The sequence below is a fragment of the Erinaceus europaeus genome, chromosome X (assembly GCF_950295315.1).
Source record: "Erinaceus europaeus chromosome X, mEriEur2.1, whole genome shotgun sequence".
Classification (NCBI taxonomy): domain Eukaryota; kingdom Metazoa; phylum Chordata; class Mammalia; order Eulipotyphla; family Erinaceidae; genus Erinaceus; species Erinaceus europaeus.
Genome location: NC_080185.1, coordinates 23600501 through 23625596, shown reverse-complemented (window position 1 = coordinate 23625596; position 25096 = coordinate 23600501). Strand labels below are relative to the sequence as shown.

General features: G+C 40.9%; 1 protein-coding gene across 3 annotated transcripts in view; it reads right to left on the bottom strand.

Annotated features, from left to right (window-relative positions):
• The window catches only part of PLAC1 (placenta enriched 1), a 260395-nt gene that overhangs the window by 175782 nt on the left and 59517 nt on the right, over nucleotides 1–25096 (bottom strand). The window lies entirely within an intron of this gene.

Sequence of the window (25096 nt, the reverse complement as noted above, 5' to 3'; positions counted from 1 at the left end):
AGAGTATTTTATAACTCAAGGCCAAGAAGGAAATGAGCCCTCATTTAGCATAGTCCAGTCCAGGAGAAATGCTAGCAGGAAATTAACCTTCCATATTGGAGAAATCTAGGTATCTTCTGATAGAGAGTAGAAGGATAATGCAGGAAGCTAGAGAGTCACTGGACACATATGAAATCCCAAAATATCTTTAAACAGTGATTCAAAAAATGTTATCCAACTAGCTTTTCTTACTGTCTTAAAAATAGAGAACTAAGGACTTCTTCAAACAGAAATCTTGTCTTTTCGTTTCCCACTGCCACCACCAAAGGGGAAGAGGTATTTTTATATCAGACAGTTCAATCTTGAATCACAGCTTGGCTCCTTTATTGAATCCATATCCATTCATGACTATGAGGCAAGAATTTGCATTACAAAACTCACTGTGCTCATTGGACTCCATAGACTCCTCTCTCCCCAGGTCAGATTTTGCAAGGGGCTCTCAGCGCCTCTTATTATACTACTGTGTTTTTGGGGAAAAAAAAAAAAAAGCTCAAGCTCAACTTCTTTTTTTTCCCCTCGAAGGCAATACCGCCTTTCTTTCTTGTAGCTCCTGTTGATCTTCATCTCCTAGTTCACTTTTTCTGCCCCCAACTCTCCAAGAGTCAACATATCCCTTCACTATCATTCTGATCTTCCTGCCCAAACATGGTTTTACAATGGCAAAGGGACTGTTTTGCTCTGAATTTAGCCAAATAGGGGTACTATAGAGATTATACATGACTGATGAGGGTAGGGGGGTTTCAAAAATTGAAATGATTCCTTTTCTGATAAAAACAGTGCATGCTGATTGTAAAAATTCAAACAAAAACATTAAAGAAAGGAAAACACTTTCAATCACAAGACCCAGAAACAATTTCTCTGCATATATTAGTGAACATTTTTATAACATTCTTTTTTAAATTTTCTAATTGTGTTTATTTATTTTTCCCTTTTTGTTTCCCTTGTATTCTTTTTATTGTTGTTGTAGTTATTGTTGTTGTTATTGATGTCGTCGTTGTTAGGACAGAGAGAAATGGAGAGAGGAGGGGAAGACAGAGACGGGGAGAGAAAGATAGACACCTGTAGACCTGCTTTACTGCTTGTGAAGCGACTCCCCTGCAGGTGGGGAACCAGGGACTCGAACCAGGATCTGTACACCGGTCCTTGCGCTTTGCGCCACATGCGTTTAACCCGCTGCACTACCGCCTGACTCCCAGTGAACATTTTTTTCACCAAAGAACTGCTCAACTCTGGCTTGTAGTGGTGTGGGAGATTGAACCTGAGACTTTGGAACCTCAGGCCTGAAGTCTCTCTGCATAACCATTATGCTATCAACTCCATCATAAACATTTTCAATATTCACTTGTTCATTTACTCATTTGCTCATTCATCCCTTCAGAAATGTCTGTGAGTGCCTACTAGTTGCTAAACACTTTTAGGTTTAACAGATATGTCAATAAGCAAAGTAGATGCAAAAAAACAGTAATCAAACTGTTACTAAGACTTTGTAAAAACTGTAGTGGTTATCAGGGGTTCGAACCCAGGAACTTTGGTGGAAGGTCAGGTGATTTGTGCATGCACATGTGTAAATATGATACTCTTGAAATCTCATAATTCTCTAAACCATATAGTCAAAGCAATAATAATAAAAAAATAACCACCTAAGAAAAAACTCCTATGCTCATGACTCAGTTTACATACACACACACACAGACACACACACACACCACACACATACACACATACGCACACACACACCACACACACATACACACACACACACACACACACATTGGCACCAGAGTTATCATTAGGATCAGCTCCTACGCCACTCCAATACTCCCAGTGGCCATTTTTATTTTTTGATAGAGGGTGAGAGACAGAAAGAAATAGAGAAGTAAAGAATTGCAGAGATGGAGGTTGGGCAGTAGTGCAGCAGGTTAAGCACACATGGCATGAAGCACAAGGGCCTGTGTAAGGATCCTGGTTCGAGCCCCCGGCTCCCCACCTGCAGGGGGGTCACTTCACAAGTGGTGAAGCAGGCCTTCAGGTGTCCGACTTTCTCTTCCCCTCTCTGTCTCCCCTCTTCTCTTTATTTCTCTCTGTCCTATCCAACAACAACAACAACAGCAATGACAACAATGGTAATAACGACAACACAAGGGTAACATCATGGGTGACAAAATGGGAAAATGGCCTCCAGGAGCAGTAGATTCATAGTGCAGGCACTGAGCCCCAGAAAATACCCCAGAAGCAAAAAAAAAAAAAAAAATTCAGAGACAAGGAGAAATGCCTGCTGTAGCACTGTCCTACCACTTGTGAAGCTTTCCCCCTGCAGGCAAGGTCCAAGGACTTGAACCTGGTTCCTCACACTCTACCAAATGAGCCATCACCCAGCCCCCTTTTTGATTTACAACTCTATTCATGTCATCATCTTAATCCGGTCACCAAGCCTCTTACCCAGGTTATTGCGTTAAGCTTCCTAGTTGGTTTTTCAACTTCCCTTGTTGACCCTCAAAAGTCTTTTCTCTCTTTTATTCTTATATTTATTATCTTTATTTATTGGATAGAATCAGCCAGAAATCAAGAGGAAAGGAAGAGATAGAGAGGGAGAGAAACAGAGAGCCACCTGCAGCACTGCTTCACCATTCCCAAAGCTTTCGCCTTGCAGGTGGATACTAGGGGCTTGAACCTGGGTTCTTGTGCATTGTAACGTGTGTTCAGCCAGGTGCACCACCACCTGGCCCCCAAGAGTCCTATCTTTATATAGCAGATATAAGCCAAATCTTGTTACCTCCATGACTAAATCCTTCTAGTGGGTTCAAATCACACTCAAGTTTAAATTTCAAAAAAATATTGGAAGTCTATGAAACTGTTTCATCTAGCCTCTGCCCCATTATTCTACCCCATCTCACTGATACTTCCTTCTTCTAGTTACATTCTGGTTACAGAGGCCATATTTCTATTCCCTGAGCAAAAAAAAAAAACAAAAAAACAAAAAAACCCAAGCACATTGTTGCCTCAGGCAAGGAATGTTTCCTCTGCTTAAAATACTCTCCTCCTGCATGTTTAGGTGCCTTCCTCTTTATTTTTCAGACTGTGATCATATGCTACTGCTCAGAGAGGTCTTTGTTGATTATTCCACATGGGATAGCCTCCGGCACTCACTCATGCTCTATTTCATTGCCTTGTTTTAGTTCCTTCATAGTCTTTGTGATTATCGGATATTATTTATTGTATATATATATATATATATTTTTTTTTTTACCAGAGCACTGATCATCTCTGGCTTATGATGCTGTGCATGACTGAACCTTGAACTTTGGAGACTCAGGCATGAGAGTCTCTTGCATAACCATTATGTTATCTACCGCTGCCCTGTATTTATATTTTTATTTGTTTATTTTCCTTTTATTCAGTGAAAGCATCAGCCTTGTTACCACTGAATCCTTATACCCTAAATCAGTATTTTACCCAGTAAATCAGTAGGTACACATTGCAGTAGAAAGCCCCTTATGGAACTTGTTTTCCTTTCCTATTTAATAAACTCTTTTCATTCTTCCCGTGAAACATACTGAGTATATCTATGAAAAGCCAGGGAGTTGGGCTGTAGCACAGCGGGTTAAGCGCAGGTGGCGCAAAGCACAAGGACCGGCATAAGGATCCCGGTTCGAACCCCGGCTCCCCACCTGCAGGGAAGTCGCTTCCCAGGCGGTGAAGCAGGTCTGCAGGTGTCTATCTTTCTCTCCTCCTCTCTGTCTTCCCCTCCTCTCTCCATTTCTCTCTGTCCTATCCAACAACGACGACAACAACAATAATAACTACAACAATAAAAAAACAACAAGGGCAACAAAAGGGAATAAATAAATAAAATAAATTTAAAAAAATAAAGATAAAAAAGAATACATTAAAAAAAAAAAGAAAAGAAAAGCCAAATGTGGAATATGATGGGCCTAGGTCTCTAATGGATCCCTCTCTCACCACCACCACTGGAGCTCCCTTCAGGAATGTCATCATGAGCCCTCTTGTGGACCTTCCCAGGACCTTGCCCTCACCATAAAGCAGGTATGGTAGGGAATGCCCCTATTTCTTTTTGGTATAATGAAAAAAAATTCAAACTTATGAAAACCAAAAACAAAGAAAAACAAAACAATCTTGACAGTTGCCAGAGGCAAATGTTATCATAGGGGAGAAAAATCCCAAGAATTAGATTTCTTTTTTTAAAACATTTTATTTATTTATCTTCCCTTTCGTTGCCCTTGTTGTCTTTTTATTGTTGTTGTAGTTATTATTGTTGTTGTTATTGATGTCGTCGTTGTTAGATAAGACAGAGAGAAATGGAGAGAAGAGAGGAAGACAGAGAGGGGAAGAGAAAGATAGACACCTGCAGACCTGCTTCATCACTTGTGAAGCGACTCCCCTGCAGGTAGGGAGCCGGGGGCTCGAACCAGGATCCTTATACCAGTCCTTGTGCTTTGCACCACAAGAATTAGATTTCTTATCTGAATTTATGAAGGCTACAAGGAAATGGCATAATGTTTCCAAATGCTGACAACATAGAATTCTATAGCTAGCAAAATTATCCTTCAGGTATGAATGGAAATAAAGACATTCTCAGATGAAGAAAAACTAAAAAGAATTAGTCACTACTTAACCAGTCCGTTAAAAATGACCAAAGAAAGTTTCCGAAGCATAAAAAAATAAATTATACAGGGGCAGCTAGGAATGTTCCTACTCATGACCATAGAATGTGAGCTCAGATCTACAAGGATGCAGAGGCCACATAGGCTCCTAGGCTGAATATGGGCCTCAGATCAGATCAAATGGATGGGGTTTACAGTCAACAATATTTATACACCTTTCCCATATTTGGGAACTACGCTATTCCCTGATCCAGCTTTCTAGCCCTTTTTCCAGCCATGTCATTATCTCCCTAGACAATAACCTGGGTCCACCTGCATATCAGATGTCAGGCTCAGGCAAAACTAATAAAGTCATGGGCCTTTTGGAATACACCTAAAATAGACCTACTACCTATTTTCAAAACAGAGACCCCAAATCTTCATCTAAAATATTCCAGCCATTAGGTTCATGATTAATCAACAATTTGTATGGCTTTATATGTTAACTCTTTTTCAACCACCAGGTTCCAGATGATGCCAACCGGACAGAGACAGCATGGAACATTCCTACTCATGACCACAGAATGTGAGCTCAGATCTACAGGCATGCAGAGGTCACATAGGCTCCTAAGCTGAATATGGGCCCCAGATCACATCAAATTGATGAGGTTTACAGTCAACAATATGTATACACCTTTCCCGTATTTGGGAGCTACTCTCCTCCATGATCCAGCTTTCTGGTCCTTTTTCCAGCCATGACATCATCTCCCCAGACAATAACTTGGGTCCACCTGCATATCAAATGTCAGACTCAGAAAAAAAAACCAAAAAACACTAGTACAGTCATGGGCCCTTTGGAATATACCTAAAATAGGCCTACTAACTATCTACAAAACAGAGACCCCCAAATCTTCATCTGTACTAATCCAGCCTTTCAGTTCATGATTAATAAACAACTTGTTTGGCTTTATATATTAACTCTTCTTTTAGCCACCAGGTTCCAGATGCTACCGTGATGCCAACTGGACTTCCCTGGGCAGACAACCCTACCAATGTGTCCTGGAGCCCCACTTCCCCAGAGCTCCACCCCATTAGGGAAAGAGAGAGGCAGGCTGGGAGTATGGATCAACCTGACAACGCCCATGGTCAGTGGGGAAGGAATTACAGAAGCCAGACCTTCCACCTTCTGTATCCCATAATGACCCTGGGTCCATACTCCCAGAGAGACAAAGAATAGGAAAGGTATCAGAGGAGGGGAGGGGATACGGAGTTCTGGTGGTGGGAATTGTGTGGAGTTGTACCCGTTATCCTATGGTTCTTGTCAGTGTTTCGTTTTTATAAATAAAAATTTTGGAAAATAAAAAATTATACAGGAGGGGATCTTGGAATATGTGGAGAAAAAAGTAAAGAATGAAAAACTATGGGTAAGTGCAATAGGCTTTCCTCCTCTAAATTATATTTGATGCTTGAAGCTAAAGAGTAAAACGCTGTCAGATAGGCTGTAGGTGTGGATCGACCGGCCAATGTCCATGTCCAGCAGAGAAGCAATTACGTAAGTCAGACACCTTCTTCCGCACCCAAAAATAATTTTGTTCCATACTCCCAGAAGAAGAAAATGTTAGGGAAAGATGAACAGGGGGCTCTGAACCCCACTTCCACTGGATCCCAGAATATTTGTGACCAGGAACCTTTGTTTTTATACCATAACTGAGACGTTAGATAGTCTGAAAAATACCTGAAGAAGTCAGGTGCTTGTTCCATTTATCTGAGAGGGAAGAAGAAAAAGGAAACACACTTGGAAGTTATAATAGTAGGTGTGGCTCAGAAAGGAAGTGAAGGCTGGGCCTTCGAAATAAATAAAAATGGACATCAGCTTCTGCAGGTTGTCAACCATCTTTCCCCACATGGGTCACATTCTTCTCTGGTATGTGCCTTCTTGTTTAAAATATTGCGGAGGGGACATGAGGAATACTTACACAGAACTGGAGGGGAATGTTTAACAATGGAATAAAATCACTAATTTGAGTCTTACAAATACAGAAAAAAAAAGTCATAGGACAAATACTCAGTGGAGTACTACTCTGTATTACTTTGGGACTAAGTGGATGGGACTGGCTGTGATTATGATTAGTGAAGTAAGTAAAGGAAGTGAAGGACAATTACAGGATGATTTTATTGATAAGAACAATACAGAGAATTGAAGTGCATGAACATGGAAAAAGAATATATATATATATCCGTATCGCTTACCTTAGGAGAACTGTAGTGGTTACTACTGGAGGAGGGTGGGGACACGGAATTTTGATGATGGGAGTGGTGTGGAATTACACCCCTATTATCTTATAATCTTGTAAATTACTAATTTAAATGTTTGATTTTCAACTTTTTAAATTTTTTTTATTATATTTATTTATTTTCCTTTTTGTTGCCCTTGTTTTTTATTGTTGTTGTTACTAATGTTGTTGTAGTTGGATAGGATAGAAAGAAATGGATAGAGAAGGGGAAGACAGAGAGGGACATAGACACCTGCCGACCTGCTTCACTGCCTGTGAAGCGACTCCCCTGCAGGTGGGGAGCTGGGGGCTCAAACCGGGATCCTTAAGTGGGTCCTTGCGCTTCGCACCATGTGTGCTTAACCTGCTGCACTAACGTCCAACTCCCTCCACTAATTAAAAATTTTAAAAAGCATCATCAGATATGTTTCTCAGCACATGTACAGGAAATACTTAAGACAATTATAAACTAGAGGAGATTAAAGGACATAAGGGAAGGAAGGTAAAGATTCTATACTTCAATAAGTAAAATGATGACACTGATAGACTGAGACATGTATGGAGTTATACAAAGAGACATACTAAAAATACCTCTAGCTAGTTCTAATTAAAATTCTAAAAATATTCAGCTAACCCACAGGTAAACAAAATGAAAGAAGAGGAACAAACAATATATCCCTCAACACATGAATGATTAAACAAACTGTGGCGCACATATACCACGGAAAGGGCAATAGAAAAAGAACAAATCACTGTTACACACAACTTGGATACATATCAAGGGAACCAGGCTGAATTTTTTTAAATGACAGTCTCCACTATGCTAAGTGAAGTAAGTAAGAAGGTGAAAGATGTGGTCTGGGAGGTAGTGCAGTGGATATAGCATTGGACTCTCAAACATGAGGTCCTGAGTTTGATCCCTGGCAGCACATGTACCGGAATGATAGCTGGTTCTTTCTCTCTCCTTCTCCTATCTTTCTCACTAATAAATAAAATAGTTATTACACTTATGACAACTATAATACAAAACAAGGAACAGAGATTTATAGAAAGTAGAAGCAAAATTAGTGAGGAAATCACCATAAAAACCCACCCCCACAAAATAACAGAAGCAAATGGGACAAAAATCAGCAACCATTCTGGTTTTTGTTTTAAGATTGTTCTAGGGATATAAGTAAACCATATATATCAATAATTACTCTAAACATGAATGGCCTAAATTCACCTGTCAAAAGATTCAAAGCAGCTAGATGGATTAAAGGACAAGATCCATCTACTATATGTCTCCAGGAAACATGCTGTTGAACAACATGCTTTTGAAGAACGCATGGGTCATTGAAGAAATAAAAAAAGAAATTAAGAATATCCTCGATATCAACAAAAATGAAGAAATCACTCGTCAGACCCTATGGGACACAGCAAAAGCAGTCTTGAGAGGAGAGTTCATAGCAGTACAGGCCCACATCAATAAAGAGGAGAAATCACTTTGCAAAAATTGTGGTGGTTACTAGAGGGAAGGGGGAAGGATGAGAAATTTGGCAGTGGGTGAAGTGAGTTGCTCGAGCATACACACACACACTAGAGTGAAACTCTACCCATGAAATATCAATTTCAAATCACTAATAATACAATTATTAAAAGGCAATCTCAAAAAAGGTCATATACTGTAAGCATCCATTTATATAACATTCCTGAAATGATATTTTTGACACAATTACCATACTAATGGGATCTGGGGGGGCTAGAGTTGGGTATAACTAAAAAGGGGGGTATAAGGTCAGTGAGACAGCTCACCTGATAGGTTCCTTCCTGCCTTGCCATGCACACTATGCTGGTTAGAGCCCCATCATATAACACAGCAGCTGGGATGCATTGGATCGACCTTCTCGTGGTGCATCCCGTGAGTACCCATTCATTGGGGAAACTGACGATCCTTCCTAGCCGACTGAATCCACATGGATCCCAGTCACTTTCAAAGCCAGCAACAAGCAGCTCCTGACAGCTTTCAACCTGACGCTGTTGACTGGCTACGGAAGAAGGGCTAGAAGAAGAAGACACAGAAGCTTTGGTGCTGACACATGAGGGACTGGTGACATCAAAAAAATATGTTAAATATTTTATTTAAATGTTTTTCTCTAGTTATAAAAGATGTAACTACTGACATAAGGCTTCATGTATGCAAGATGAATAAATCCTAGAGATTTGCTTTACACCATTGCATTGCTAGTGAATGATTCAGCATGGCAAAATTTACCATTCATAAACATAGTAGATCTCATGTCAACTTCATTACCACAACACAACAATAGCAATCAAAAAAGAGGTGGTGGGTATGATCATTATCTCACTTTGATGATAGGTTTACGAGTATCTGCATAGGTACAAATTTGTAAAATCATTTAAGTTAAATATATCCAGGGTTGATGTTTTGTATGTCAAATATACCTAATTTCTTTATCTAGTCTGTCAGTGGCCATTTAGATTGCTTCTACTTCTTGGCTATTGTGACTAATACAGCTATGAACAAAGGAGTACATATATCCTTTCAAATTAGTATCTTCATGTCCTTTGCATATAGTCAAATATACTTCAATAAAGGTGTTAAAATCCAAGGTGTAACCATTATGATAAAATAGGTGGAAACAGGAAATATCTGTCTTACATCTATATCTTGCTGTGAATCCACAAGTATGTTAAAATAAAAATTTCTGGAAAAGGTAATCTCATAAAAGAGTTATACTATATTCATGTACGTGAAGATTCAACATCAAAATGACTATTTCTCTTCGAATTGATCTACAATTGCTACTCAAGTTAAATCAAAATCACAACAGGATTTCTTATAGATCTTGATAACTTGATCCTAAAACTTACACAAAAAGGAAGACACTAAGAATATACAGTGCTGAAGATCACTGAGCAGTTGATTTATCGAGACTTATAATTTTATAACAGATATCAGTGTGGTATTGATGGATAAGCAAACAGACTAGAGGAATATAAAAGGAGTCTTTTAAAAAATTACAGGGCCAGGTAGTGGCACACCTGGTTAAGTGCACAAATAACCTTGTGTAAGGACTCGGGTTCAAGCCCCCACTCCCCACCTACAAGGGTGGATGCTTGATAAGTGGTGAAGCAGGTCTGCAAGTGTCTGTTTTTCTCTCTTCCTCTCTATCTACCCCTCCCCTTTCAATTTCTCTCTTTCATATCTAATAAAATAGAAAGGAGAAATGAAAAAAAAGAAAGGAAGGCAGGAAAGAAGGAAGAAAGGAAGGAAAGAAGGTAGGGAAGGAAAGAAGGAAATGGTGACCAGAAACGATGGATTCATACCAAGACCCAGCAATAACCCTGGTGGCAATTTAAAAAAATGACTATGAACTTATAAGTACTAGGTGTATAACAAGGGCTTGAGTATAAGCCATAGAGGATATAGAAAAAAAGAGTTGTATAAAGTTAAACATAAGCCTTACAGTGGAAGAAGACATTTGCCACATGTAATTGAAAAAAGAGACAGTACTCAAGTGGGGACATAATATATTAGTCTTGAAAGAAAATCAACTCAGAATATAGTCAAAGAATACCAACAGGCAACAGAATGGGAAAAAAAAAACTGGAGTGGCCTATACATGTGATAAGATGTTTGGATTGGGGAGAGAACAAGACTTACCTGCCTGAGGACCTGGAGGTTTCAGATTCAACAGCTAGCACCACCACATGCAAGACTTGAGCAGTGCCTGGGTCTCTCAAGAAAAATAATCTTAGTTTGGTGTATTACACCAAAGTAAAAGACTCTGGGGGGGGGAGGGTCCAGATCCTGGGACATGATGGCAGAGGAGGACCTAGGTTGTATTGTTATGTGGAAAACTGGGAAATGTTACGCACGTACAAACTACTATATTTTACTGTTGACTATAAACCATTAATCCCCCAATAAAGAAATTAAAAAGAAAAGAAAAAAGAAAAATTATCTTAGGGGGCTGGGCGGTGGTGCATCCAGTTAAGGACATACATTATCATGCACGAAGAGCCAGGTTCAAGCCCCTGCTTGCCACCTGTAAGGTGGATGCTTTATAAGTGGTGAAGCAGATCTGCAGGTGTCTATTTTTCTCTCTTCCTCTCTATCTATCCCTCCCCTCTCAATTTCTCTCTTTCCTACATAATAAAATAGAAAGGAGAAATGGAAAAAGAAAGGAAGGAAGGAAGGAAGGAAGGAAGGAAGGAAGGAAGGAAGGGGTGGGGGAAGCTTCACAAGTGGTGAAGCATGTCTGCAGGCGTCTCTCCTTCTCTATCTTCCCCTCTCAATTTCCCCTCTCTCTATTAATATTTATTTATTAAAAGAAATAATCTTAAAAGAAAAAGAGAAGATGTTCAGCCTCACTAGTATCTAGGGAGAGAGGGGGTAAGCACCAGTTTTATTTCTCAGATTGGCAAAAATTGCAATTGAAAAGTTGTCATTGGAATGTTGTTATGGGAGCTCATAGACCACTGAAGGGATTCTGATTGGGTAGAACCTGTTGGGAGAGCAATCTGCTAACACAGAGAAAATCATAAAGTACATATTCTACCCCAGGGTATGCTTATTTTATTTTTTAAACATTTTATTTATTTAATAGAGGTGAGGGAGAGAAGAAGAGAGACGCTTGCAACACTGTTTCACCACTTGTAAAGTTTTCCTACTGCAGGCGGGGACTGGGGCCTTGAACCCAACTCCTTGTGCATTTTAACAGCTAGGTGTGCCACCACCCGACCCCTGGTATGCTTGTTTTCAACAGTGAAAAAAAATACTGATCTCACTCATGGGCAGGAATTAAGAAACAATGACAGAAAGGGGAAAACAAATTAAAACCTGGACTGGTTTGGTGTATCTTACCAAAGCAAAGGACTCTGGGGGGAGGGGGAGGAGAGGGCTTGGAGGGGAGGCTTTGAGGTCCTGGTGCATGATGGTTGAAAGGGACTTCAGTTGGGGGTGAGAGTGTTTTGCAGACACCTATCTTGGTGAGATGAGAAAGTGCACCCCTGTGCTAACAAGTGTACTGTAAACCATTAACCTCCCAATGATTTTTTTTTTAATTGCAAAGCATCAAAATGTCCATCAGTTGGAGAATGAATAAATTAAATATGTCATGGTTATACTACACACTACTACTCTGCAGGCAAAATGAACTAGATCAATATGCACCCACATGGACTGAACTCACTGACTGCTGAAGGAAAAACGTACACACAAAACCGTATCATGTATTATTCATGGCCTGGATGGGAGAAACACACCAATTTAAGGGAAATAGGTTGACCAGAAGTATGCACTGCAACTTTCCCCCCCCTGTGGCATTTTCTACTTTATTTTTTTAAAAAAAGTAAAACAGAGTGAACATAGCAGTATAGTTCTATTTAGCATGGCTAGAACACAAGTGGTTGCTATATTCTCCATGCTTCCCCATATTTTTGTAAATTCTCAGTTTAAATGAGAGGTGTGGTCTCAGATGGTTGCGATAAACACTCAGTTTGCAAACTGCCATATTAAGGGACTGGTGATGTTATATGTTAACCTTCTCAGGGACACTTTTAAATTCTTAAAGAAGGCTGCAGTGTTTAATCCAGAGGTTGAGGGCACTGTGGTGTTTGCTGTCACTTATGAATTGTGGGTTAAGGAGTTTTGAGGCTAAAACTTCAAAGGACGTTATTTTCCTCCAATGTGCCAGTCTTGCTATTTGGGGATGTTGCCACCACTTTTGACAGAATGACTGGCTTCTCTTAGATTGGGAGGCTCAGAGAGGGAACAAAATGCATTTCCCACTCAATGATGCTTTCATTCTTTACAAGTATAACTGCACTTTAAACAACTCCCCAGAAAACAAAATTTAGAGCAGGATTTATAGAAACCCAATCACCAATGTGCACATGAATCCCTTCAAATTTTATCAAGCAGTTATCCTCTCTTGGGCATCAGTTGTGAGTAGATTTAACAGAATTTAAATATTTCTTGGCTGGTCTGCAGCATATCAGGGTTCGCCTGTGGCTTTGAGACTCCTACTCCCTTCACCCCAACCAACTAGACCAGTTGTTTAAACTGTTCAAATCTTTCTTCAACCACAGTCCTGTTTAAAGGGGGGAGTCTTTTTTCTTGCTTTGGGCATGTTCCTTCTTCTAGGCAGTGCTCAGAATTTTAACTATCTAACTATTGAATTTCTCTCTGTCTCTTTCCATAGGGGAGAAACTGGATTTCTGTTCCACACCATTTGGCAAAGGCTAGCAGGGAGTGAGAGATTACAGCCAGATGTACATCTGAATGTCGGCAGTGAGAAGGTCTGAGCTGATTGAGAAAGTCATTTTCCTCCCTCCCATCAGCTATTTGGCTGCTAGATTTTCACTGATTAATTACTGAGGTCACATCTACATGCAATTGGCTGGCCTTCTTAACAACAGTCTTTGCAGGCTTCCAGTTCATTCCTGAATGGGCTCCTTATTTTTTAAAAGCACTAACCTCCTTTCTCAACATAACCATTCAAGAAAATATATATATATATAGTTTAAAGGACAAAGCATATTTTTCCATTTTATTAAAGGAGAGGTTAATGGTGTAGCATATAATTGTTGACACATGGGGATAATTTTTTATCTCCCTGTCGTAGATGTTTACAAAACACTCTCATCCCCAAATAGGTCCTTTGCCACATTCATGCACCAGAGACCCAAGCCCCCCCCCTCTCATTTATTTATATTATTATTTTTACCAGAGCACTGCTCAGCCCTGGTTTATAGTGGTGTTGGGGAGGGGACTGAACCTGGGACTTTGGAGCCTCAGGCAGGAAGAGTCTCTTTGCATAACCATTACACTACCTACCTACCCCCCCAAAGCCCTTACTACTTCTTCCTTTTCCCAATATGCCACACCCAGTCCAAGGTTCTCTTTGTTTTTTCTTTATCTGTCCTTGTTTCTTAAGTTCCACCTTTTAAGTGAGATCATGTGGTAGCAAGCATAATTTTTTGTATCTATGTTTTAAAGATTTTTTAATTTTTAATTTGTATTTTATTTATCTTTATTAGTGAATTAATATTGATTTACAGAATTACAAAGTAACAGGGGTACAACTCTGCACTGTTCCCACCACCAGAGCTCTGTATCCCCATTCCCTCCATTGTAAGCTATAGCAATTCTCCCAAAGTTGCAGATATGGGTCAACTATTATTTCTCCAACCATCTGTATTTGTGTATATTTGTCCTGTCTTTTTTTTTGGGGGGGTCCCATCTTCTCTTCCTTTCCAAGTCACACATACACCTATTATTACATACAGTGTCCCTCCCTATTCCCTCCTCTCTGCTTCCTGATGGAGTTGGACTTCAGAGCCTTCTGGTCACCTTCCCCCTGTTATCAAGTCTAGGTTTTAAAGAAATAAGACAATTCCTCTGTGATTGCTAATATTAGAAAATCAACAAGCCTGATGGGATGCTTTCAGGACCAATGAGACATCTCCAGTACTTTTCAAATCATAATGCTGACGTAACCATGGATTCATTTGTATGTCAGGAGTAATTTCTAAAAATCTTCTGATCAAGTCCAGAAATTAGTTTTATATTGGAAAAGTCAGGAAATATAGACAGCCCTTCTCTGCATCCAGTGACACGTCACATGCAAGGTAGAGCTAGCACATCAAGTTCATTATTAAGAAGGCCCTTTTCATCTGTTTTGTAAGACAGATACACAAGGTCCACAGTACAATTGACTCGCAAAAACTAACCTGAAAACTGCTTCTTGGATCACATACTCATTTCTTTCCTTTTTTAAATTTTTAAAAAATATTTTTATTATCTTTATTTATTGGATAGAGACAGCCAGAAATCAAAAGGGAAGGGGGTGGTAGAGAGGGAGAGAGGTAGAGAGACACCTGCAGCCCTGCTTCAACCACTCATAAAGCTTTCCTCCTGCAGGTGGGGACTGGGGGCTCGAACCCAGGTCCTTGCACATTGTAATAGGTGCGCTCAACCAGGTGCGCCACCACCTGGCCCCACATACTCATTTCTAAGGAATGCAGCAGGCACTGCAGCCGGGGTCAGAAGTCGTTGATTACAAGAAATACTTTCAGGTTCTCTGCTAGATGGGCTTAAGCCTCAAGTATGGGTGACAGTTGATAAGAATCGACTCCAGTTCTGTATTGAGGGAGAGGGGGTAGAGGAAGGCTAATGGAATGAGAAACTCCATGATGTCAATGGCAAGTAGTTCTGCTTAATTGAGAGTGAGAGGAGCCAACTCAAAACCAATTTACCCAAGCCCTGAAAAGCTACCCTTGTCCACCCCACCACCATACTTTGTGGACCAAACCAACAATTCTATGCTGTGATACAACTGGCATATAATGTGCCAATTCTGGACACATTCCCAAGGGTCTCCTTGGAGACTGCATGCTAACTATTAACTGGATGCTTTGTTCTAGCTGCCATTAAAATATACTGAAATGCTGGGCTGTAAAGGTGGTTCAGTGAGTACAGCATGTTTTATTTTTATTATTTTATTTTATGGGGGGAAGGGCTAACAGTTTACAGTATAGTAACATGCCTATTTAGCACAGAGGCATAGCCTCTCATCTTCCCCTGGTTGGTGTCTAGGAGACACACCAGGGCCCCAATGTCCTTTTGTCCAATGCTTCCCCTCCTTCCCCAGAACCCTTTGCCTTGGTGCAATATGCCACACCCAGTCCAAGTTTCCTCTTATGTCTACCCTTACTGTCCGTTATTCTTAGGTTCCAACTATAAGTGAGATCATTTGATATTATTATTGTTCTTTCTCTTTCTGGTTTGTCTCACTCGACATGATGTCTTCAAGTTTTGACGTTTTTTACAGCTGCATTGTACTCCACTGTGTACCATGACTTCCTTAGCCAATCATCTGTCATTGGGTTGCTTCCAAGTTTGGGCTAATACAAACTGTGCTGTTATTAACATTGGTGTGAATAGGTCTTTTCAGATAGATGTTTTTGTTTTCCCTTGGTAAATCCTTAGGAAAGAGATTGCTGGGCCATAAGGTAGGTCCATTTCTAGAGTTCTGATGAATCTCCAGACTGTTTTCCATAGGGGTTGGACCAGTTTATATTCCCACCAGCAATGTAGGGAAGTCCCTTTCCCCAATAGTCTCTAAATCAGTTGGTGTTTCTATCTTCTCTAATATGTGACATTGTCACAGCTGTCAAGTGCTATCTCATTGCTTTTATTTGCATTTTCCTGATCATCAGCGATTGTGAGCATTTTTTTTTTTCATATGTCTGTTGGTCCTTTGCATCTCTTCTCTGGTGAAGATTCTACACAAATCTTCTCCCCATTTTTTCAGTGGAGCTGTTTGTCTTTTTATTGTCAACTTTGATGAGTTCATTGTGTATTTTGACTATCAGTCCTCTGTCCTATGAGAATATGTGCTTTCTTTTTTTATTAGTGACTTAACATTGATTTACAAAATTACAAGATAACAAGGGTACAACTCTACACCATTCCCACCACCAGAGTTCTGAATCCCTAATCCCTCCAATGTCAGCCACAGCAGTTCTCCTAAGGTCGCAGACATGGGTTAACAATTATTTCTACAACTATCTGTCTATATTTGCCCATTTTTTCCATGGTTCCATCTTCTCTTCCTTTCCAAGTCACACATACACCTACTACTACAACAAAATGTCCCTCCCTTTTTCCTCTTCTTTCTCTAGGGTACTGATGGAGTCAGAGTTCAGAGCCCTCTGGTCATCTTCTCCCTATCATTTCTCTCCGACTGGGAGTATGGATCAAAATTCTTTTTGGAGTGCAGAAGGTGGGAGTTCTGGCTTCTGTAATTGCTTCTCCATTGAATATGGGTGCTGGCATGTCGATCCATACCCCTAGCCTGTTTCTATCTTTCCCTAGTGGGGTAGGGCAGAGTATGTGTTTTCTACTCAAATGTGAGGTCCCGGGTTTGGTCCCCAACACTGTATGAGGGTACCAAGGACATAAACAAGTGGAACTCCCTAAATAGGAGAACTGTGCTTTGGTATCTTTCCTTCTTGTTTGCATTAAAAAAAAAAAAATGAAATGAGTCGGCGAAATAGCTCACTTGGATAGTGTGCTGTACTGCTATGTGTTTGACCCAGGTTTGAGCCTTGCTTCTACCGCACTGAAGAAAGCTTTGTGCTGTGATTTCCTGGCCCCCTCAAAAAAAGCATATATGTGTATATAGAAATGCAAATGAGGGAGTCAGGCAGTAGCGCAGCAGGTTAAGCGTAAGTGCACGTGGCGCCAAGGGCAAGGACCTGTGTAAGGATCCCGGTATGAGCCCCCCAGTTCCCCACCTGCAGGGGTGTCACTTCACAGGCAGTGAAGCAGGTCTGTATGTGTCTATCTTTCTCTCCCCCTCTCTGTCTTCCCCTCCTCTCTCCATTTCTCTATGTCCTAGCAACAACAATAACAATAATAATAACTACTACAACAATGAAAAAACAGCAAGGGCAACAAAAGGGAAAATAAATAAATAAATAAATTTTAAAAATAAAAAATGCAAATGAGAGTGATACTGTTATTGGAAGAATGACCTTGAATTCATGTCAGACTCTCACTAAAGTAAATCACTCAGCAATTCTGGTACACTAGATAACTCTCAGTCACAAATTATCTGTGTCATACCTTATAGCCAATCATCACCCACCAATTGTGGGTGACAGTGACCTCGTCGGATCAGTGACCATCCCGACTCTCTCACGGTTCTGCAATTGCTTTTTCCCTCCATTCTAAAAGGCCCCAAGCTCCACATAATAAAGTTTGTTGACTGACTGAGGGTAGGAAGGAATGAAGTGCCTGCCACCTCAGATAAGCTTCCCACTGCGTTTATAACTTTCACATGATGGACTGCAGCCGTTCATGGATGAAAAATCCTATTCTGTTACCAACAGGAAAGTCAACTGTGATAATGGGCAAGTTTCAGAACCAGAAGACATCAAGCAGTAAAATGCTTTGCAGCTATACATTTTTATTAAGGGACATTTCAAAAATAGTAAACATGTTTTCTAGCAGAGGGTAAAAAAAAATAAAATAATGGATGCCTATTTCAACCCCAAAATAGATGCATTCACTATTTTGTTATTTGCATCTGCTTTAAAATGTGCCCTTAACTCAACAATTACCTTCAAATTGATGTCATTTTTTACTAGCAGTGGGGACCAGAAATAGTAGCTTAATTTGGGGCAGGAGTTTGCTAGGACATAATATGGCTACTGTGTCTGGAGTCTTTCTGGGTCATAAAAGCAGTAAGGAAGTATGACATCACAGTGTGGTGGTAAATCACAGCCCAAGCCATTTGGGTTGGCAGAATTGGAAAGATAAATAAACATTACTTCAGGAGCATAGAAGCCCAAGCCTAATGACTGCCATGTCTGGGCTGAGGTTCCCGAAGCTTGTGGCCTCCTTGGACTCAGGTGTCTACATGGACAGGGTCCTGGTTTGCAGGGACAGTTCCAATGAGGAGGTAGGGCCACTGAGGACACAGGAACAGGGAATCCACTCCCCACCCCACTCCACCCTACCTCCATCCCTCTAACCAGGAAACCAGGCAACCCCCAGGAGGCCCAGGGAGCCCAAAGAGTATTCTGATCAAAGAAAGAGAAGAGAGAGGCTGGCCTCAGTTATCCTGCCTTGAGGAGTTGAGGAGCCGATTGCATCTGTTAAGTCTCAGTCTCTCTCTCTCTCTCTCTCTCTCTCCATATATATATAATTTCTTTGTTGTTTCCCCTCTCTCATTCTGCACACATGTCCCAATTCCATCAGTTTTCAAACTTTCTTATTTATTTATTACTGAGTTGTAGGGATTCTAGGTTGTTTTTTTTTTGTTTGTTTTTTTGGTTTTTTTTTAGTGTGATGCTGGTTATTGAACCCAGGGTCTCACACATCTAATTTGTCTATTCCATCTTTCTATGAATGAGAGAGACCAAAGCACCACTCCACCATCCATGGAGGTCCACTGTCTCTGTCCTTGGTCCTCTCACGTGATGTCAGGAATCAAATCCAGGGCCTCACACAATGGAAGGCAGGTACTAGTACTGATGCCCCCGCCCCATGCACTTTCTTTTTTAAAGATCATGTCAAAATCGATCATAAAAAAGTTACCACTTGAACTATTTTTATGGGCACTATTCAGTGGCTGTAAGTATATTGATATTCTGCAATCTTCCATAACAGACACTCTATACATATTAAACAATTATTTTCCCTATACTTAGAACCACTGGCAACCACCATTTTCTTTTCCCATCCATGATGTGATATGGGTCAGAATTTTTTTCCCTTTTTTTTTTTAAATTTATTTTCCCTTTTGTTGCCCGTGTTTTATTGTTGGTGTTACTATTATTGTTATTGTTGTTATTGATATTGTCGTTGCTAGACAGGACAGAGAGAAATGGAGAGAGGAGGGAGGGGAAGACAGAGAGGGGGAGAGAAAGACAGACACCTGCAGTCCTGCTTCACTGCTTGTGAAGCGACTCCTCTGCAGGTGGGGAGCCGGGGGCTCGAACCGGGATCCTTATGCCAGTCCTTGCGCTTCACGCCACATGTGCTTAACCAGCTGTGCTGCCACCCGACTCCCTACCTTTCAAGGATGACTACTATTCTGTTGTTTTCGTTCTCCCTCCTTCCCTCTCTTTCTCTTTCTTCCTTCGTTCCTTTCTTTCTTTCTTTTTTTCTTTCTTCCTTTCTCTTTCCACTCTAACCCTAATTCTGAAATACCATCTTTTCTGTGCCAGAGTGATGCTCTGGTTCTTCTCTCATTTAAAATAAAAATTGTATCTCCTCATACTTGGAATGCAAGCATTCCACCATTTAGCCAAGTCCCTGGCCCCTGGGATTACTTTGTGTTGTCAATTAGCAGAGAACAGACCCGCCTAGAAGACTAAGCATGGGATTCCTGTCCTGGGATCTGCAGCTCTTCTGTAAACTATTTGTTTCCATTCCTCCCCTGAGGCGCTCTGCTCTAGTCTGCATTGGAATGGAGTCATTAAAGAGGTGTACAACATTTAAAATGCTGACAGAATAAGGTTCGAGGCTGTTGGCAGATGTTTACCTTTTAGTGTGTGGGTTTTAGCTGGGACACCAGATTCCACTAAGGGGAAGAAGGCCAGAGGGATTTTGCAGCTAAAACTGAATGGGAGGGGGTGTCACAGAGGTGATGGGGGTGGGTAGATGGCATGGAGGTGAGAAAAAGCCCAGTGGGGCAGGGACGTTTCAAACAAAACATAGACTCCACTGTCACAGTCTTGCCAATAGCTAGCCCCATCCACAGCTCTCTCAGACACTATCCCAAAGACTGGCCCAAGTGGCCATGCACACACCAGTACCCTAGCCAGCCACAAGCCCAGCTGGGTAAACAGAAGTGCAGGAGCAAAACAAGCCAATAAATCATGGCACAGCTCTAGCCTAAACAGCCAGAGTCCCCCTCTCCCCTTCCTTCCCTGCTACCCCGGATCTCCCAATCAAGCAAATGGGCCCAGATGTCCTTTGATCTCTCTCCTTTGTCCTTTATAAGGGAGAATTGTATCTTCTGGGCAGGAGGAGCTGAGTCCTACCTGTGACCTGGCCCCAGGGAAGCAAGCTGAGTTCAGGCACTCAGAGTTGGCCTATGAGGGAGTCAGGGAGTAGGTGACCCTCACACAGTTACAGAAATGAGTGCGGCATGATCTCCACCTCAAGCAGCGGAACAAGATCCACAGCCTCTACCAAGCACACAGAACTCAGTTAGGACCAGACTTAAGCTAAAGGTTTCTCGATCTTTTGCATCATGGCTCCAGCTTTTCAGATGCTGTGTTGCTCAAGTTCCGAAATCTGGCATCTTTCAGAGCCCTCATTCTGCTAGCAAATGAATGTGTCATCCACGGTTGAGTCTTTGATGTCAGAGGATTTTCCTGCAGGAGACCCACACAGTGTCACTTTCCACTGGCTAACCATCATCTGACTGTTGTGTCCCCAGCACCTAGAACGATGCTAATACCTGATTGCTATGGATTCAATACTAGTTGAGTGAATAAGTGAACATGTGGAATGATTAAGGGATCAGCATCAGAAGTCAGACAGACCAGTTTTTCAGCCTAATTCAGACTAGCTGGTCTTAGGAAATATAATTTATCTTCCCTAGGTCTTGGTTTCTGAATATCATGGGGCTTGAAGAAGGGACTCAATGGTAGGGTGCATGCCTTACATGCATGAGGCCCTGGGTTTGATACTTCTCACCATACAGAAACAAAGACCAAGCCAAACTAGAGCATCATACTTGGCATAGCAAGTATGCTCTGAGCTCTCTCAATAAGTAAGAAAAACAATAACTGTGCCATAACAATACTAATGTGTGAATTAGAAAAGATAGTGCATGCATGCACTTAACCAGGGTCTGACCCATATGCACTCAGTAAAATGTTAGCTATTAATTTTCCTTTGTACACCAAGTCGAAGCAATAGGTCCAGCCTGCCAAGAATACTGAATTGAGGCTTCTGTGGTCTCCTGACTCAATGGAAAAGAGTGCTCTCAAGTTTGCTAGAGGTGGAGATGAGAGAAGTGGGAATTTACTTGCTAGGGATTTGCCTGCTTTGGTTTGGCCATGACGATAACCAAACACAATCCATCCAGAGTGGTCTCCAGGGAGCAGGAGTGCATTGCACACAAATGGCAAGTACTTCTTCCCAGTAAGGCAGATGTGGAGGGAAAAACTTATGCCTTCGTTGGGGGACTCACGCCAAAATGAGGTCAGGAGTGAATGGTAGACCTGCCTAGTAAAATTCTGAAACCATTCAAGCAGCACATTGCCTAGGAGCTGAAAATAGCATCCCAATTCTTCATTGAAGAGTTCCTCAATTTGAGTCTGCCAGCAGCAGAGAAACAGACCCCATGGGAAGTGACTACTCTGTTCCTGAGTGCAGTCTTTGATTCTATAAGCAGAATCACAGGCTTACCATGTGTTTGAGTCTGTCAAATGTCACCCACTCCATTTGCAACATGTAAGCTGACATCATGTGAGCAATGTTGCACTTCCAGCCCTGCTTGAACTTCAAAGGTTGTGTCAGCCACATTGGCCCCACTTCAATGTGTGGCACTTTTGATCAACTGGTACCTGATGACCAAGAAAACTTAAAAACTCATATGTAATTAGAAATGGTGCCAAGAAAGGGGGATTTTTGATTAAAGGTAAATGAACTCAAGTCTTGGAAAGTCTGAGTTCAGCTAGAAACACAAAGCACATGAGGTCAGAGCAAGTCTTAAATTCTCTATCTGAAAATACTCCAGTGACATCATCCCAGTGAGTCTGGGACTGCCCCGGGGTCTGGAGAAGTGAAAGCCAGGAAGTCTCTCTAAAGAAAAGCATCATGATCACAAAATCTCTCCAGAGACATTTGGTTCTCAACACTACTGAACTCTGAGAGGCACTATGAGGATGGGCGTTTGAACTTTCACTCTGCATCTCCTGTGCCTGCTTCACGAAATAACAAACTGATCTGTATTTATTACCTGACAAGTATACAATGAACACCCAGTTCTCAAAAGAAAAGAAAAGAAAAGAAAAGAAAAGAAAAGAAAAGAAAAGAAAAGAAAAAGAAAGAAACAAAGCCTCCTTCTTGCCCTCCAAACAAGTCACTTTTTTTTTTTTAAAGCTTTGAGGCTTGACATTCCTCATGGTTAGGAGAACTTATATCTTAGCAAATAAGAACACATGACTCAAGCAAGTAGCCAGTTAGCAAGGCTTATTACAGGCAAGAGACACCCAAAAAGGAACCAATTTTGAGAGTGATCTTGGCGCCTAAATATCTAGTTAGGGAGACCAGGCAGTGGCACACCTGGTTAAGTGCACACATTACAAAGCACAAGGACCCAGGTTCATGCCCCTGGCCCCCACGTGCAGGGAGAAAGCTTCAGAAGTAGAGAAGCAGGGCAGGGGGTATAGAGATAAATGCTTACATTCACAATTTACATCTACCTGGAGTCAATCTGGGCGGCCCTCCCATATGCCTACTTTCTCCGGTAGACAAAACTGAAAAAATTGCTCTCCATTTCTCTGCCTACCTCCTTCTCTTGCCAAATGAATGGGGTTGCAAAAGGGTCTGTAGATAACTGTGTCTGAGAAAGATAACCCCCCACTTTACAAACTTCTTACTGATAAAGAATTTCTTATAACTACTCTCTAATTCAGGCATGGGGAACCGTTTCTCTGCCAAGGGTCATTTAAATATTTATAACATATTCTCTGGCCATAGAAAATTATTAACTTGGGGGCCGCGTGGTGGTGTACCTGGCTGAGCACACATGTTACAATGCACAAGGACCCAAGTTTGAGCCTCCAGTTCCCATCAGCAGGGAGGAAGCTTTGCAAGTGGTGAACCAGTGCTTCAGGTCTCTCTCTTTCTCTATCTATCTCTCCCATCTCTTTGGATTTCTGGCTGTCTCTAGCCAATAAATAAATAAAGATAATACAAAATTTATTTTAAAAAAAACATTAACTTAAAAATTGATACTTACTGTTGCTATGGAAAAAAAAAAAAACAGCTTTAGATGTAGTGAATTTTGAGTCCTACCTTGGTAGGGAGGGCCAGACCAAATGATTTCTCATGCCATATACATTATCTTCCTGACTCTGTTATTAATAAAGAGGATTTCACCCAACCCCTGCTTGCCTCACACCTGGGCAAATATTGTAGACAACTGCTTCTCATGAATGTAAATGTAGAAATTCTCAACAGAATTCAGAATAGGTAAATTCATACACAGAAAATAGATTAGTGGTTTCCAAGGACTAAGGGCAGAGGGAAATGAGCAGTGACTATTAAAGTCACTATTGATGTATACGAGATTTCCTTTTTGGGTGAAGAAATTATCTGGAACAACACAGTGGTAATAATTACACAACACCGCCAATGGCTTGTATACACTGACATGATAAATTTTGTCTGCTTTAGCACAGTAACAAAACTATGCTCGATGAGGATTAAACTGATTTCCACAACACATGATAGCAGTGATATATAATTATCAAGTGAGATTTTTTTCCCCAACAATTCAAGGTTGGTTAAACATATGAAAATCAATCAATGCAATATACTATTTTTATATTCATATTCATAGGTCAAAGGGCAAACACTACACATTCATCTCAATGGATGCAGGAAAAGCATTTGACAGAATTGAATGATAAAAATTCCTGATAAAAATACTCAGCAAACTATGAATAGAAAATAACTTATGGGGAGTCGGGCGGTAGTGCAGTGGGTTAAGCGCAGGTGGTGCAAAGCGCAAGGATGGGAGTAAGGATCCTGGTTCGAGCTCCCGGATCCCTGCCTGCAGGGGAGTAACTTGACAGGTGGTGAAGCAGGTCTGCAGGTGTCTATCTTTCTCTCCCCCTCTCTGTCTTCCCCTCCTCTCTCCATTTCTCTCTGTCCTATCCAACAACGACAACAACAATAATAACTACAACAATAAAAGAACAAGGGTAACAAAAGAGAATAAATAAATATTTAAAAATCATTTTAAAAAGTAACTTACTCAATATGACAAAAGGCAGCTTTGAAAAAAAAAATCATAGCTGATATGAAATTAAAAAGTGTATCACCGAGAGCTCTCTCACTAAGATCAGAAACAAAACAAAGACATCAACTCTTGAACACTGTACTGGTTCTAGACAGGTTAATTAAACAAGAAGAAAAAATAAGAGGTATCTAAATTGGAGGGGAGGAAAGTAAAACACCCCTTTTCGCAGACGATATGATTTTACATGTAGAGAATCCCAACAAACGCACACACAATTAGAGCTAGTGATTCTATTCATCAAAATTACAGAACACAGAATGGTTCTCCCACTCCCCTTCTTTCTTCTCATTTGATAGGACAGAGAGAAATAGAGAGGGGCCGAGGAGCTAAAGATGGAGGGACAAAGGCGGACATCTACAGCATTGCTTCACCCTTTATGAAGTTTCTCCCCTGTAGGTGGGAACCAAGGGCTTGTACTCCAGTCCTTATACACTGTAATGTGCCTGGCCCCTAAGACATAATGATTTTAAAACGGTAATACCCCCCTATTAATCTACAGAGTCAGTAAATTCCCTCCAATTTCAGCTTATTTTTCTTACAGAAAGTGACACAGGAAAAAAAAAAAGACATGCAGACTCTAAATTTCATATAAAAAATGGCAAGAGACCAAAACTAA